Raw genomic sequence first — 14,654 nt, forward strand, 5'->3', positions numbered from 1 at the left:
TATCCATTTTTGAGAAATAATATGAGAAGGCATTTTTCACATTTGAATACCTGTGCGCTTTTATAAATCATTTGTTGTGTAGTAGTTGTCTCATAATCTTCACTCGAAGTTCATTAGGGGTTCGCCAAAGGTTCGAAGGGATGCCAGACTGTTGAAAGGCGAGGAAGCCGTGTGTAAGGTCGCAGAGCGTGAAAGATCCGAGTAGGTTCGCACTAAGTTCACCAGAGGTCGATCAATGAAGACAAACGAAGAGACACAGCAAGGCCAAGATAGCAGAGTGTGATAGCATAGCGCCAAGAGTGCGCAGCACTGTAGCAAGCTTTGTGGAAGCCCGAAGCCCCTGCTGAAAATTGGTATCAGAGCCAGTAATGTCTGGTTCAAGAGGTTGGTATTCTAAATCATCACTCATATTAATGGATCGATTCAGGAAGTCTGTATCCTTCCGTGAATTAGAAGACAGAGAGTCATCCACTACAGAGATCCCCTTAGGGATATGTTTGCATCAAGTTCTAGTCGAGTCTTAAATCAAACATAACTTGAATAAAGAGCCACAACCATCTGCTCGATGGCAATTACCTAGTATCTCTGCATCATAATTTTATGATGATTTGTCTATATTCCTTTTAAAAGCCGCCACTAGAATTAGTATAAAGGAGTCTATTAGTCAGATTCAGGAGAATTCTGACAATATTTAGTCTATCTCTCTTCTGGATCCAAAAACTTTACAGGCTGAAGCTAAAAGGTTAAAAACAAAATATTTACACTTGGGATGCATAAGGATCGAGATCAACCCTTTGACTCATCAAGGGTTAAATACTTTTGTTCTAGCCACAGTCCGAGATCTGACTCATAATAAGTATACCGATTCCTTAATAGGAGGTATAGTTTCCCCTCTGTCGCATGGCCCAGTATACTTTGAATGTTATCCTAATTTTTCAGTCTATGTCTTTGACGAAACAATAGATCAGATCCTGCAGTTGTAGATCCAAACTTCAGGGTTTGATATGCACTAGAAAAGACATAACATAGCCATACAATCCAGAGGATGTTTCCGGCACACAAATACCTTATGGCCAGCCATACGCCATACACCAAGTCGGGATTCAAAAGAAAGTGTCGTTGTTCTAACAGGTTCAAAGAATCAAAAAATAAAACATCAGACAATTCGATGGGAAGATCTTACATTCCCTGAACACTAGGTATTTTCTAATCCCAAGCCTCCAACACTTAAAAGAATAACCTCTACTAATATCCAAGAGAACGAATCCTCTGCTGTTTTGTCTTTCCCTAGAATATCTACTATTGATTACAAAGGAATTGAAAGAACCTGCAAAAGTTCCAGATTTTATAGAGATCCATCCATTGTTCATTCGGCTTGTTCTAGCTCAATTTCTTGTAAACATATTTCTTTATTTGAATTTGCCCAGCTAGTCAATTTCAATTCCCTAGAAGTTACATGTCCTGAATGTAAAGTTGCTATAAATTTATGTACCCTTGTTGAATTTGTCATCCATGAGAATCACCATCCAAGAACTGGAGAAGCTCCTCCTTCCACATCAGTTAATCCATGCCCGAACCCAAAATGTTCAGACATCCCTTTCCCCATGAGCCAGAGTCTAACCATGTTCTAATGATGCATGAGATTATCACTCTAGAAGGGGAAGATCCCATATTGACATAAATGTTCAGTATAATGAGGCCAACCAAGCCCAAATATGGACTAGGCTATCTTGAGCAAGCAAAAGGCCTGATTCCTTCATGTATATTTGGTCCTATTCCAGATGACTGTAAAAAGCCTGCAGTCATGGAAATGCACAAGTTCTTTACTCTGATGAATGGCTGCTTGAAATCAGAAATAAGTTCTAAATGGATGAAAGCCATGTTGAACTGGGACTTATTTACCAATCCAGAAGTAGAGCAGTTTGGCCTTAGTCATACTATTGAGGAGAAGATTAAATTATCTGAAGATTGGAAACATTATATGGAAGTCACAAATTCTTGGATTTCCTTTTATGAATGGAAGAAAAATGTTTCCCCTGAAGTTGTGTTGACAGGATCATCCTCTTCATCATCCACCAAACATGCTTCGACTGCTTTAAATGGTAGTAGAGTAGAGACTCCATCTACTTTTCCTCCATACAGAGGAATTATCATTGGAGAAAATCAAAATGCAGCAAAGGCAATCCCTTTGGTTCAAAAAGATGATAATTCATTGGGGATAGGTGGAAGGATTCAAAAGACTAGTGAACAAATCAACTGGACTAATACAACAATAAAGGGTCTGGAGATAAATACAGCAAAGGCTGTATAAATAAAGGAACAGTTTGATATTGTTCAAGTGTCATTGAATGAGGTTAACAGAAACCTCAATGATATACAATATACTTCATCTATTATTAGATCTTATGCCAAAGAATATTTAAATAAAATAGAGGAAGTGGAAGAGAAAATAGTAGATCATATGGATACTACTAAAAGTCTGATATTTGGTTTAACTGAGAAGGTTGAAAAAATAAATCTATCAAAAACTGATAAACCAGTTCCTACCTCTTTTCTCTACAAAAGAAATACAAAGATTCAAGATCCTGTTAAACCAATCAATAGGTTCCCGGCACTATTTCCCAAAGAAGTAGCCACATCCTTAGTAGAAAAACCAGAGGCTACAGAAAAAGTCACGATTGCTTCCTTATTCAAGGAAGAAGAAGATGAAAAGAAGGAATATGAGTCTCAGATCTTTCCCATATATAAACCACTTGAAAGTAGGTTCAATAAATATCCTGCACGTGATCTTGAAGGCAAAGGAAAGCTTCCTGGAGCTCATACGTTTTTCCCTGAATCACACAGAGAGTGGAATATTGATAATCTGAGTGTTGGTCAGATTAGACAATTAATTGATATGATCTTCACAGAATATAAACTCATGTGTCTTAGAGGAAAAACTGAAATAGAAGCATGCAAGACTATTATTCAATGTTTTATAGGAACACTACTCAGGTGGTGGGAGACTGAATCATCTCCAGCACTATTGATAAAAATGGAAGCAGAAGTGCTTAAAGATGAAGCAAGAGATATGATTCACAATTCAGATGGCTCAACTACAAGCAACATGATAGGAGCTCTGACATCTATGATCTTAGAGCAATGGTGTGGCAGTGAAACAAAGATTGCAGATAAGAATGAAGTTATTCTCATGAATCTCAAGTGTCACAAGATGTCACAATATGAAGACTTTCACAGGGATTGGATGCAAAGAATCTATGAAGTGAAAGATTCAAAAAATCTGCTATGGAAACAGATTTATCTTGTTGCTCTTCCATCCAGGTTTGTTGATTATATCAGGTTGCAAGAGATTTTTCAGTTTCCATTTGAATCATATACTTGGGGTGAGATTTATTCTCACATTACAAAAACATTAGTGAGCCTATGCACAAGTTCCAAAGTAAACAAATCTTTGGAAAAACTTTCAAAGCTCCTAGACAAGAAGTCCATTTGCAACAAATATGGACTCACAGTCGATGACCCTTTGGTCAAGAGAAGAAAAGCAAAGAAAAGGGCTAAAAAGAAGTATAATCATAATGCTAAAGGCTATAAAGACAGAAGAAGGCATTCCCAGCGATCTAAAGGTCACTCCTCCAAAGCCAAAAAGGTCTACTTTTCAGAGAGGTAAAAATATCAAGCAAGAGGGACAGATACAATGCATGAAGTGTGGTGCCTGCTCTCATAGAACAAAACGCTGCCCAAATGTGGTAATTAAAGACCAAATTCAGCAGCAACAACTTGAAGAATCATCTTTTGATTCTTTTAGTTCTTCATCTCAAGAAGAATTACAAGCACACATGCAAGACTGTTCAGATTCTGAAACAACATCTTGTTCTTGTCTTGAATCGGAAGAATGTGCTTGTCAGATGCATTATGATTCTGATTCAGAATCATACAGTGATTCTAGCTCTGAAGAAATATCCTTCAGACCACAGAAAGAGAAAATCTTAATGGCTGCCACAGAAAAAAAAATCCATTCATTACAGTGGAGATCATGGCAGTGCAATAATGGAGCAGTTTTTGTGCTTTGATAAAATAAAATTTGAAGAACTCTGTACACTCTGTATGTTGTGTGCGGCTGACTTCTCCAAGTCATTAGCGCAGCTACTTGACATAATCCCCATGACATTGGTGAGTGTACATTAAGCATTGCCAACGCTCAAATGCTCAACTGCAGACAACATTTGTAAATTGCAAAACCTTTCCAAGTGGTGCACCCATGCTAATAACACTGAGCTTATCTCAATTGTAGGTTGCTCAAACTTGTTGAGGTGGCTAGCGGGCCCCATTGCACGTTCTGTTAATAAGTTCCATTAATAATTTCAATATTCTGACAACTCCTTAGCTCTCTTGATTTCCGATACCTTGACAACTCTGACTCCCAGCAACCGTGGAGAAGACATGAACTGAAACTCATTCAATGCTACATCCACACCAAAAGATTTCAAAATTCAAATGCCTTCTCGCTTGGCATTTCAAATTGAAATATTGCACGTTGAGTTTCAATTATTGATTAGAAAAGAGATGGTTCTCTTCTTCAGTGTGAACCTCTCACGCACCGGGCACCGTCCCCCACTGCAACAACATCCAAGGCAACTCCATAATGGACATCAGAAAGAGGCTCCTCATGGCCCTATCTCTTCTCCATCTCCGGTTGGGGGTGCAATTTCTCGAGTTGAGGGGCATGGATATGATTTGGGATCAAATCTAGGCATTCAGGCTACATAAACTCCCTTCACAATGCCGTTAAAATCTCCAACGCCATATTATGATCCCCATGCTTTTAAAATCAAGGGTTATATGGGGAGTAAAAAACTATTTTACTTGATTTCGTTCTCTTGTAATTGATGTTCCCATGCAGGTGATGATACAATTCAGTAGCATTGAAGGCAGAAAGTAGAGGATTAATTCGAGCAGAACCAAAACAAGCTGTTGATAGGCCTGCTGCAGGTTATTAAAATAGATTTTGAATGTCGAATCCTTTAACGGGTTACTATATCCCGGGATATTTTGCTGCAGGTTATTAAAAGAGGTTTTGGATGTCGAATCTTTTAACGGTTTACTATATCCCAGGATATCTATTCTCAGGTTCGATTCAACTAATTCTAACCGAGTACCAAATTAAGGCTGTTCGATTCAATTTCAAATATAAAGGTTTAATGATATGCAAGTCCAGCAAACACTTTTGGTAGGAAGAGATGTACTTTGATGCATTTACATATCATTCTTATCACTGTATCAATTTATTAACTATCAATGAAGGAAGTGCCGTGGAACTTGTGAGTTTGAAGTTGTTGTTTGAGATAAACTGCTTTGTTTGTATGACCATATTACACTTATTCCATAAAATTGGCCTTAATTTCCAGAAAAACCAGTCCAAGTTAGTTTCTAAATGGTTAACCACTATAATCCTAAAAGCCAGATCTAATCCTGAATACAAACCAAGCATTGGTGAATTTTCCAGCCCGGTACATGTTTAAATTATTCACAATCCATGAAAAATTTACTAAATAAATCTAAGTATTCGATTAGATGATGAATGTAGAGATTTACATCCTATTCTTGATTTAGGGCTTTTTCGATTAGGTTGTTGAAACCCAAATTTTGATAATAAAAACATGACTCACATGTGGGGTATAATATGTTGGATGTCATAGCCTCATTGATTGCAGAGCTTGAGAGTAAAAAATTTTGACAAATAAAATCGGCAATAAAAAAATATTTATTTACTACCAACCTAACTTAATTGTAATAAAAAAAATATTCGTTTATTACCAAAATTAATTTAACTGTAATAGAAAAAAGTATTTATTTACTACTAAAACTAATTTAACTGTTAATAATAACATTATGGCTAATAATAACAAAATTGAAATTAGAAGATTCTCAAATGTAAAAAATCTCACTTTCTTGAAATTGTAAGACTTTTGAGTGTGTAAATAAAACAAGAAATTTTATTTACGAGAAACATACAAAAACAATAGAGAATATTTTTTATATCAAATAATTTATTTAGTGTCTATTTGAAGTCAGTGTTAATTTGTATTGGGATAGTTTTTCTATATATTAATCGATAAAGAATACACTGTCAAATGTATTATTTTGAAATTGTTGTTTCAATTTTTTTTTTTTTGAGAAGGATCATATTACATTTTAAGCTATTTGTTTAGTCTCACAATATGCTTATTCATAAGAATATATTAGACAATTTTTTTCAATAAATAAGATAAATGGAAAAATAGTTCAACTATTAAAAGAGGGTAAAATATTTATGGATTTTTAATTGTAATATGCTAAGTCATTCTATAGTACTAAATTTATTTTTGTCAGTAAGAAGACATAAATTCAAGGAAACATCAAAAAAATTGTTAATACATTGAATTATGGCAAGATTTTATGTGGTGATGGAATGCAAAGCTCTTGCCTTGTAATTACAAAATTTTCACCTTGATTGGTATTTAAAATAGTGACGTATTTAAATCATGTCTTTCATATTGTTTAAAATTTTTTTGTGAACTATAATTGTTTTAATTGATGGGTTTAAAATTTGTAAAGAACTTTATAGCAATTCAAATTAGTAAAAACCTTAGATACCAACACAATTTCATGTTGAAAACATAGGGTTAGAAGTAAAATAATTAAGAAAGAAAAAAAATATATAAATTTAAATAATTTAATAAGTATCTTACAAAATAATGATAACTTATCAATTAAGTATTTATTAAGGATATAAGATTTTCTTTTTGGTTTTTACCTACTATTCTATATGTCTCTATGTGTGGGGCTTAATCATGGAGATGGATTCCATAGATTATATTATACTAATGACCCATATGCTAGGATGTAGATTTCGTCTACTTTTGATTGCCATGTTGGCTTCTCATTCAAGGTCTATTAGGTACACACGTCTTTTCCCTTACTAGAGGATGGTGTCTTAAAGGAATTGATGAAGCATCTATCTGTATAAATAGTAGCATGGCGACAATGGAGATTCTAGTTGTGTACACAAATATTTCACTTGCTTCATGTGCAATTGCGCTACAAACATTTGGATTTCTTTGTTACAAAATGTCATCATTATAGTTCTGCATGTTCACTAAATTTACTTCAAATGGATGCTTCCTAGAAGTAGTAACTCAACAATCAAACTACTAATTATAGTGTAGAACATTTGAATACACTTATTTGTTGGAACTTGGAAAAGAATGAGAAAATAGGTAATTAGATGCCATAATTAGTTATCTAAACTTGAGGTCGCTTGATATCTAAGATTGATAACTGGAGAGTACTCAAAGATTAGTCCAAACTGCCAATGAAAGACTCATTGTTTGAAACATCCCATGGGAAATTGTTGTTAAAGAAGATCATGAATAGAAAAAGTAGAAACCATAGAATGTTAAAGATATTATTTTAAGACAACTTCTAATAGTGGAAAAGACACAAAACATATACTGCAATGAAATGTCCATTATGGAGCCTCTTGCTTATGTCTTGGCTCTACTTTCTTCCATCTCCCTGCATTGATTCGAACTAAACAAAGAGTTTTTAAAATAGTCTCCGAGACAAATGAGAGGTGGTATACTGCAACTTTAAGATTTTGAATTTAAATTTAAAACTCAAAAATGTTGCCCCATCCCATTTAATATTTAAACTACCTTGTCAACTCACCATATCACTTACTCAACCATTTGGAAACTGTAGCGACGATCCTAACGAAGATTAATTTAGAATAAGGGGTTGACAGAAATGGATGACCAAAATATGGGAGGAAGAGGATACAAGAAAAGTTCTAAGATTATCAATACCATACATGCATACATCTGGATAACATAATTTTAAGGAATCTTCATCCTGGTGGATAATTCTCATCGTTCTCCCACTACTCATTGTTAAATAATGGATACATTGAAAATATAGATTTTGGAATCAGTTCAAGAAAAACCATGACCTTAATAATTCTATCTAATAGAAAGTGTAACCCATAGTAACTATAACCAATGAGAACTATTACCACAGTTACACTAGATGACAAAAACTTTGACCAATGAATGAATAAGATGATTATAGGTCGTTGGTCATAATAGTTCTCTAATCAATAAATTTCCTATAACTATTACTAATAAACATTGATTATAGTTATTGTGAGTCAATGTTCCTAACTAACAAAGGAATTATTCCCTAGAACTATGACTGAAAAAAAGGTCCTAGTTTAAATTCATAGTGAAAGCTCCCACATGATAATTCTTGTGGTCATGATTCTTGTAAAATAAATTAAAAGTTCCTAATTGACAAGGGAACTATGAACAACAAAGGAATGATTCCTAAGGTCATAGTTCATGAGGGTCAAAGTTCTCGAGGTCATAGTTATTATGCGCCATAGTTTGTAAGGGTTAAAGTTCTCAAGTTCATAGTTCTTGTATGTCATAGTTACTATGGTCATATTTATCATGGGTCGTATTTTCTATTGGTTAGAGATTCCAATGATAATAAAGCTCATAAAATTTCTTCAATGAGAGTCAATGAAGTGCTTGTTGGAAAATGAGAGAGAGACTAGAAAATGTGTAAATAGAAATAGAGAGATAGAGAGTGTTGGGAATAAATTAGTCATAATGGTATAAATGACAATTACATTCATACGATTCCATTCCATCAAATTCTACAATACTAGGGTTTTCAAATTCCATAAAGTAGGGTTTTCAAATTGCACAAAATTAAGGTCTTCAAATTTCACTTCAATATACATGGACAAACATTGCCAACCTGTGAAGCAAGGTAAATATGGTTTGTTTACTTACATTTCCTAATTATGCACTCAAATTTGAACTCACTATATTGGAGTTTCCACATTCCACATTGATAGGGTTTTCAAATTCCACAAAGCTAGGGTTTTCATAGTGCATAAAGTTAAGGTTTTCAAATTGCATAATGATATTTCCTAATAACGCACATACACTTTTGAGCCATGCTAAGCGGGTAGCCTGGTTTGGGCCTTACAGAGCCCTGACAACTAGGACCGCGTCTGCATTCCTAAGGACAAGCACATGTTCTTGTGGGCATGTGTTCCTCATGATAGCCCCATTTGCACTTCTGGGGTCATCATTCTTGTGCAACTTCCCTTAGTTGATTCTCACTAGTTTTTTCAATTATGCTAGGTGTTTTCTCATTAGTCTACATAGTTTATTTCTTTTTCCACATATGAAGTCATTGCCACACATATGTGATTCCACAACCACTTGCCACATGCTTATTTAGAATATAAAAGTAGAGTGCTAAGTTATTTCATCATGTCTATTCCCTAATTACAAAAGCCTCCATCATGTTCTGGTTGATTTCTTACACTTGTTTGAGAAAATTTCACATAATTAACTTTATGTATCCATTTATTACTCTTTTATGTTCATATAATCATTCTATATTGATCATGGTTATGAGCATTGCAATAGGTTGTCATCATTCATTTCTTAAAACCCCCATTTCTTTATACTTATTTTTCTATCTTCTCATAGGTTTTGTATTCTCTGAGGGGTAATTTTCTTCCACTTTTGACTTCATTCGTATGTAATTTAGGGAATTGTGATACTATTTCTCATCTATAATATCTCTTGATTCATATTGAATTACTATATTTTTCGTTATCTATCTCAATGCTTTCAGAGTGGAATAATTACATGAATGAGCTTGTAGGGTCTTTTTTATCAATGGGTCCCAATTTGGAAAATTTGGGTCTGAAATATTCTAGGGTCATTTTGAGGCATTAACAAACTTTTTTGGGGTAAAACAATTATCACTTGTGCGAGACCATCTGGCACTCGAAGTTTGTATGCAAAATTTATGCCTCTTACAAGTTGATCTACCATACTGACTGCCATAGTACAAGTCGATGTGACGTTAATCCCTGTTACTCATGCATATTGGGCTAGCCATGTATATAATTTCAAAAAGACTTTAGAAGGTCCAAAATTGTAACTCTAATTGAGGGTTGATGGAGTCAAACCTTTCATATAGTTAGATATTAGGTTGTCTTAAATACTAGGCCACTAGGAGGAGTAGGGGTTCCATTTCATGCTATTATATTTTCTTCCATATTTGAGCAAAGCAATTAGGAGTGGGATGTGAGAGAGAAAAAAAGGGGATTAAGATTTTGTAGCAAATTTACAAGGCATAGGTCTTAGGAAACTCTATAGAGAGTACCTCTTTCTTTGTATCTACACATTTTTCCATACTAGCAACTGGAATTGCATTTTCAAACTATGCCATGATTGCTAGGTTGTTACTTTCATTAATAGTATAAAAATACTTTATTATGAGGACAAGTATAAAGGACAATCAATACATAAAATAATCATTAAAATTTATTTTCCCACACATTACAACTATTTATTGGTTGTATCTATATTCCCTCGCCCTTGTAGCACTAAATAAGGTTTCAAATTCCTTTATCCTTCCTTAATTGACTATATAAAACTCATTATATCTAAAATGTAATAATAAACCTTTATATTCATGTAAAGTTACTCATATTCATGAAGTTATATAATTTCAATTTACTTCTGTTTTTTGAATGGTTATACACATTTATCAATAACCAAATTATCCTCATCATAACTTAGTCCACAATAGTAAAATTATTATTTATACAAAAATATAAATCACAATAAAGATAAATGTAAAAGTATTTCCCAAAAATTTCATATGAAAATATTAACTTCTTATATATTAATTTGTTACATGTTTTACTTTTTTGAACTTGTTATAGAATATTTGAATTCATTTTAATCATTCTTCAAAATTGTGGAATGTGCAATTTTCTAACTTTATAATGTTGTTTTTAAACCATTGCACTAAATTATATCTTTAACAAATATCATATAAAGACATTACAAATTAAATAAAAATAGAAATAATAAAATCTCATAAGAAAATATATTAGTTATAAGTAATTTTGTTTCCTCTTTTAATTTTGTTTCAATATTTTATTTAATCACTAGATATATAGGAGTTAGATGTTAGATGTTAGACATAAATATTTTCTAAATTCAATTTTTTATATAGTAAGTTTGTTTTTATTAATAAAATTGCGAACATTTTTTTGGATAAACCATCCTAAATCCATCTTAATCCCGATCTATCAAGCGTCGAGAGGGATCAAATCTCTCGAGGTGAAAACCTTTTTTTTGAGTGCAAAACTTGAGGAAAGGTTCTCACCTCCAGATATTTGATCCCTCTTGGCCCCTTATAGATCCAAGGTTAAGATGGATATAGGCTAGTTATATAATATCTATATTTGTATCTATGTGTCTGTTTCGTATTCCCTATCTCTATCTCACCCCAAAAATATACACACTCTCTCTCCATATCTATCTATCTCTCTCTCACTCCCTCTTCCTTTCCCTCTCTCTCTTCCCCTTCTCTCTCCCACTCTCTCTCCTCCCTCTCTTCCCTCCCACTCTCCTCTCTCCCTCACTCTCTCTCCATCTCTCCCTTGTCACTCCCTCTCTCTCTCTCCACCTTTCTCCCTTTATGCCTTTCTTCTTTCCTCCCTCTCTCCCTCTCCTCTTTATTGAGTCCTATCTCTCTCCCTTTCTCTCCCACCTCCCTCTGTCTTCCACGCTCCCATCACTCTCTCCGTCTCTCTTCCCTCTAAATTTGTCACTATCTCCCTCCCTCTCTCCATCTCTCTCTCTCCCCACTCCATCTATGTGTCTCCCTATCTCTCTCTTCTCGTTCTCCTTCTCTCCCTATCTCTCCCCTCTCCTATTCTCTCTCTTCCCTCCTCTCCTCTCTCCCTCACTCCCTCTCCACCTCTATCTCTCTATGTCTTTGTTCTTTCCTCCCACTCTCTCCCCCTCCAACTCCATGTATATGTCTCTCTCTCTCTCTCTTCCCTGGTTGATAATTGTTGATAATTAAATAAAAATTTTGGAATATATATTCCAAAATAGCTATTCATATTGGCATAACTATTAATAATGACATTAAAATTATGGAAGCCCTATTCATGAATAAACACTTCTATTGAATAATTATTAATAACAATTATTTAAATAAAGTTATAATTGAGTTAGTTTTTATAATTTTTTATATTTTAGCAACTCAAGATATATGATCTAGTAATTATTTTGATACTTATTATGGATATATACTTATAAGGATTTAAGTTAAAATAAAGTTATAATTTAGTTAGTTTTGATGCTTACTTTACCAACTATTTAATTTATATTGTCTCCCTGTTAAACAGTAAAAAGAAGTAATATATAATCTAAACATATATACATTTAAAATAATATGGAAAAATATTCTTAACCATGCAAATTTACTCTCACTTTGCTATGGATATTCTTACTCTATAAATAGGCCTTTTTACAATACCATTTTCCAATACTATGGCTTATCAATACTCCATACCCAAAAAACCATCATTCACTTCATATAACACTTGTTCATATTCCATTTAAAAAATAATAATCAATTTAGTTAAAAGGAGAAAATGATACAACTACTTTCAAGATAAATCTCAATATTTAATTTGTGTATACTACTATAAATATTCTAAAATATTTAGTAAAAGTTAAATCTCTACCATCCACTTAATAATTATTGATAATTAAATTAAAATGCAAGAAATTCAATTCCAAAGTAAACACACATATCCACAATTATTCAATTTTTTAAACTATAAACAAATATTTTAATAATAATATAAATTAAAATAATAATAAATTTTCAAAATGAATAAATACCATAATAATAAATTTTAAGCATCAATATATTTATAAAATAAAAACTCATATTTAATATAACTAATAGTTACATAAAAAATACCCCATATAATAATAATAATAATAATTAATATGTATTTATATTGAATAACATTAAAATTTTAATTTTACAAAACCAAAATTATTATAAGTATAAATTTTAAAATTGCAAACTCACATCCAATTTATTAGAAACAATAAAACTAATTTAAATTTAAAAATATTTTTAAAAAAATCATTAAATAAATAATTATATAAAACTTTTGGTTTATATATATATATATAAATCTTTCTTGATTTTTAAAATAATAATATCTAAAATATAAACCATAATATTTATATAACATTATAAATAAAACAAAATTCTATAAATAAAACAAAATTCTAAACATTCTTAATAAAAAGTAAATTAAAATTTTAAATATATTAAAATTTATATAAATTTTTAAAAGTTAAATAATATTTAAAAAAAATCATTTAAATTAAAATATAATCTTAAATATTTATATATTTTTGAAATTAATCAAAAATACGTTAAAAATAAAATATTTATAATATAATAAATATACAAAATATGAAATATTTATGTATTATGTATTGAAAAGAAAATATTTCATTAGTTTATGCAATATTCTAATACAAATTAATGGTGATATATGATATATTTTTGAGGTGTAGTTTTATTGGTTAGTATGTGATGTAGCCTTGACTAGTTCAGGGTCAAACCTCATGGGAAGATTGAGGATGAAAGCTACTTCTGTTGAATTATACTTCCGAAGAGACATCCCATAGTGGATGACAATTAACATTTTTCCATAAAAATAATAAAAAATTATTTTTATGTTTGAAATTTCTAAAAAAATAAAAATAAAAATACCTAATCTTTTTAGCATCATTTTCAAAACATTAATATAATTCAAAGTTATTAAAAAACATTAGAAAGTAACAAAATGTATATGAAAAAAATCACAGTTATACTGGCCCCATACACATAAGATAAAAGGTTAATTTAAAAACTTCACATAAAAGACTTAGAATACATATTAAATATTGCATTGCACGCACAATATAGAAGCTCAAATGACCATGATAATGATTAGCAATAAATAATTGTTATCAAACTCTGGCTGTAAATCATAAAAAACTTCAAAGTATAAAAAAATATTGGTTAAACCTTTAAAAAAAACTTTAAAGGTATCTAGTAATATGCGTTCATTACTCAAATAATTTTAAAAGAGACATTTATAAGAGACTATTCTATTTATTTTTTATTGGAAGATAGGTTTTTTTAATAATTTTCATTGGTACTCATGTTTTCTGTTATAATTAAAATTGTTTCTCCAAGAGATCTTTTGAAATCCACTAACTACTTCAAAAAAAATGTTATTGAATACATTGAAAATATGTAGATAAACTAAATGTGACTATTCAAAAGAGTACCTACTACAACACAACATAACCACACCAACATTATCTCAACTTTGGGTCATTTAAATGCACCTTCTTGAAATGGTCAAAAAAATTGATGTTTCCACATTTGTTGGCAGTTGCTTCTATGGAATATTTGGTTTAGTGAAATGGTCAAGAAAATTGATGTTTCCACATTTGTTGGCCATTTATTCCATGGAAAAGTCGGTTTAGTGAAATGGTAAAACTGTTGATGTTACCACATTTGTTGGCCATTTCTTTCCTGCTAAATTTGGTTGATAACTTAGACTATATGATACAATCAAGAAGTTTAGAGATTCAACCCACAAATTAAAATCTAGACAATTACTCTATGGGCAATGTTTATCGAGATTGGTAAAATTGTTAAAGTAATATAAGAAAATGTGGAACCATAAGAACCAAGATAAT

General features: G+C 31.8%; 1 protein-coding gene across 1 annotated transcript in view; it reads right to left on the minus strand.

Annotated features, from left to right (window-relative positions):
• Positions 1-14,654, minus strand: part of LOC149261773 (uncharacterized) — a 117,960-nt gene that overhangs the window by 88,478 nt on the left and 14,828 nt on the right. The gene's annotated exons all lie outside the window — the stretch shown is intronic.

The sequence above is a fragment of the Pinus tabuliformis genome, chromosome 6, assembly GCF_031772625.1.
Source record: "Pinus tabuliformis cultivar Carrire ecotype Pingquan chromosome 6, CPIR1, whole genome shotgun sequence".
NCBI classification, from domain to species: Eukaryota; Viridiplantae; Streptophyta; class Pinopsida; order Pinales; family Pinaceae; genus Pinus; species Pinus tabuliformis.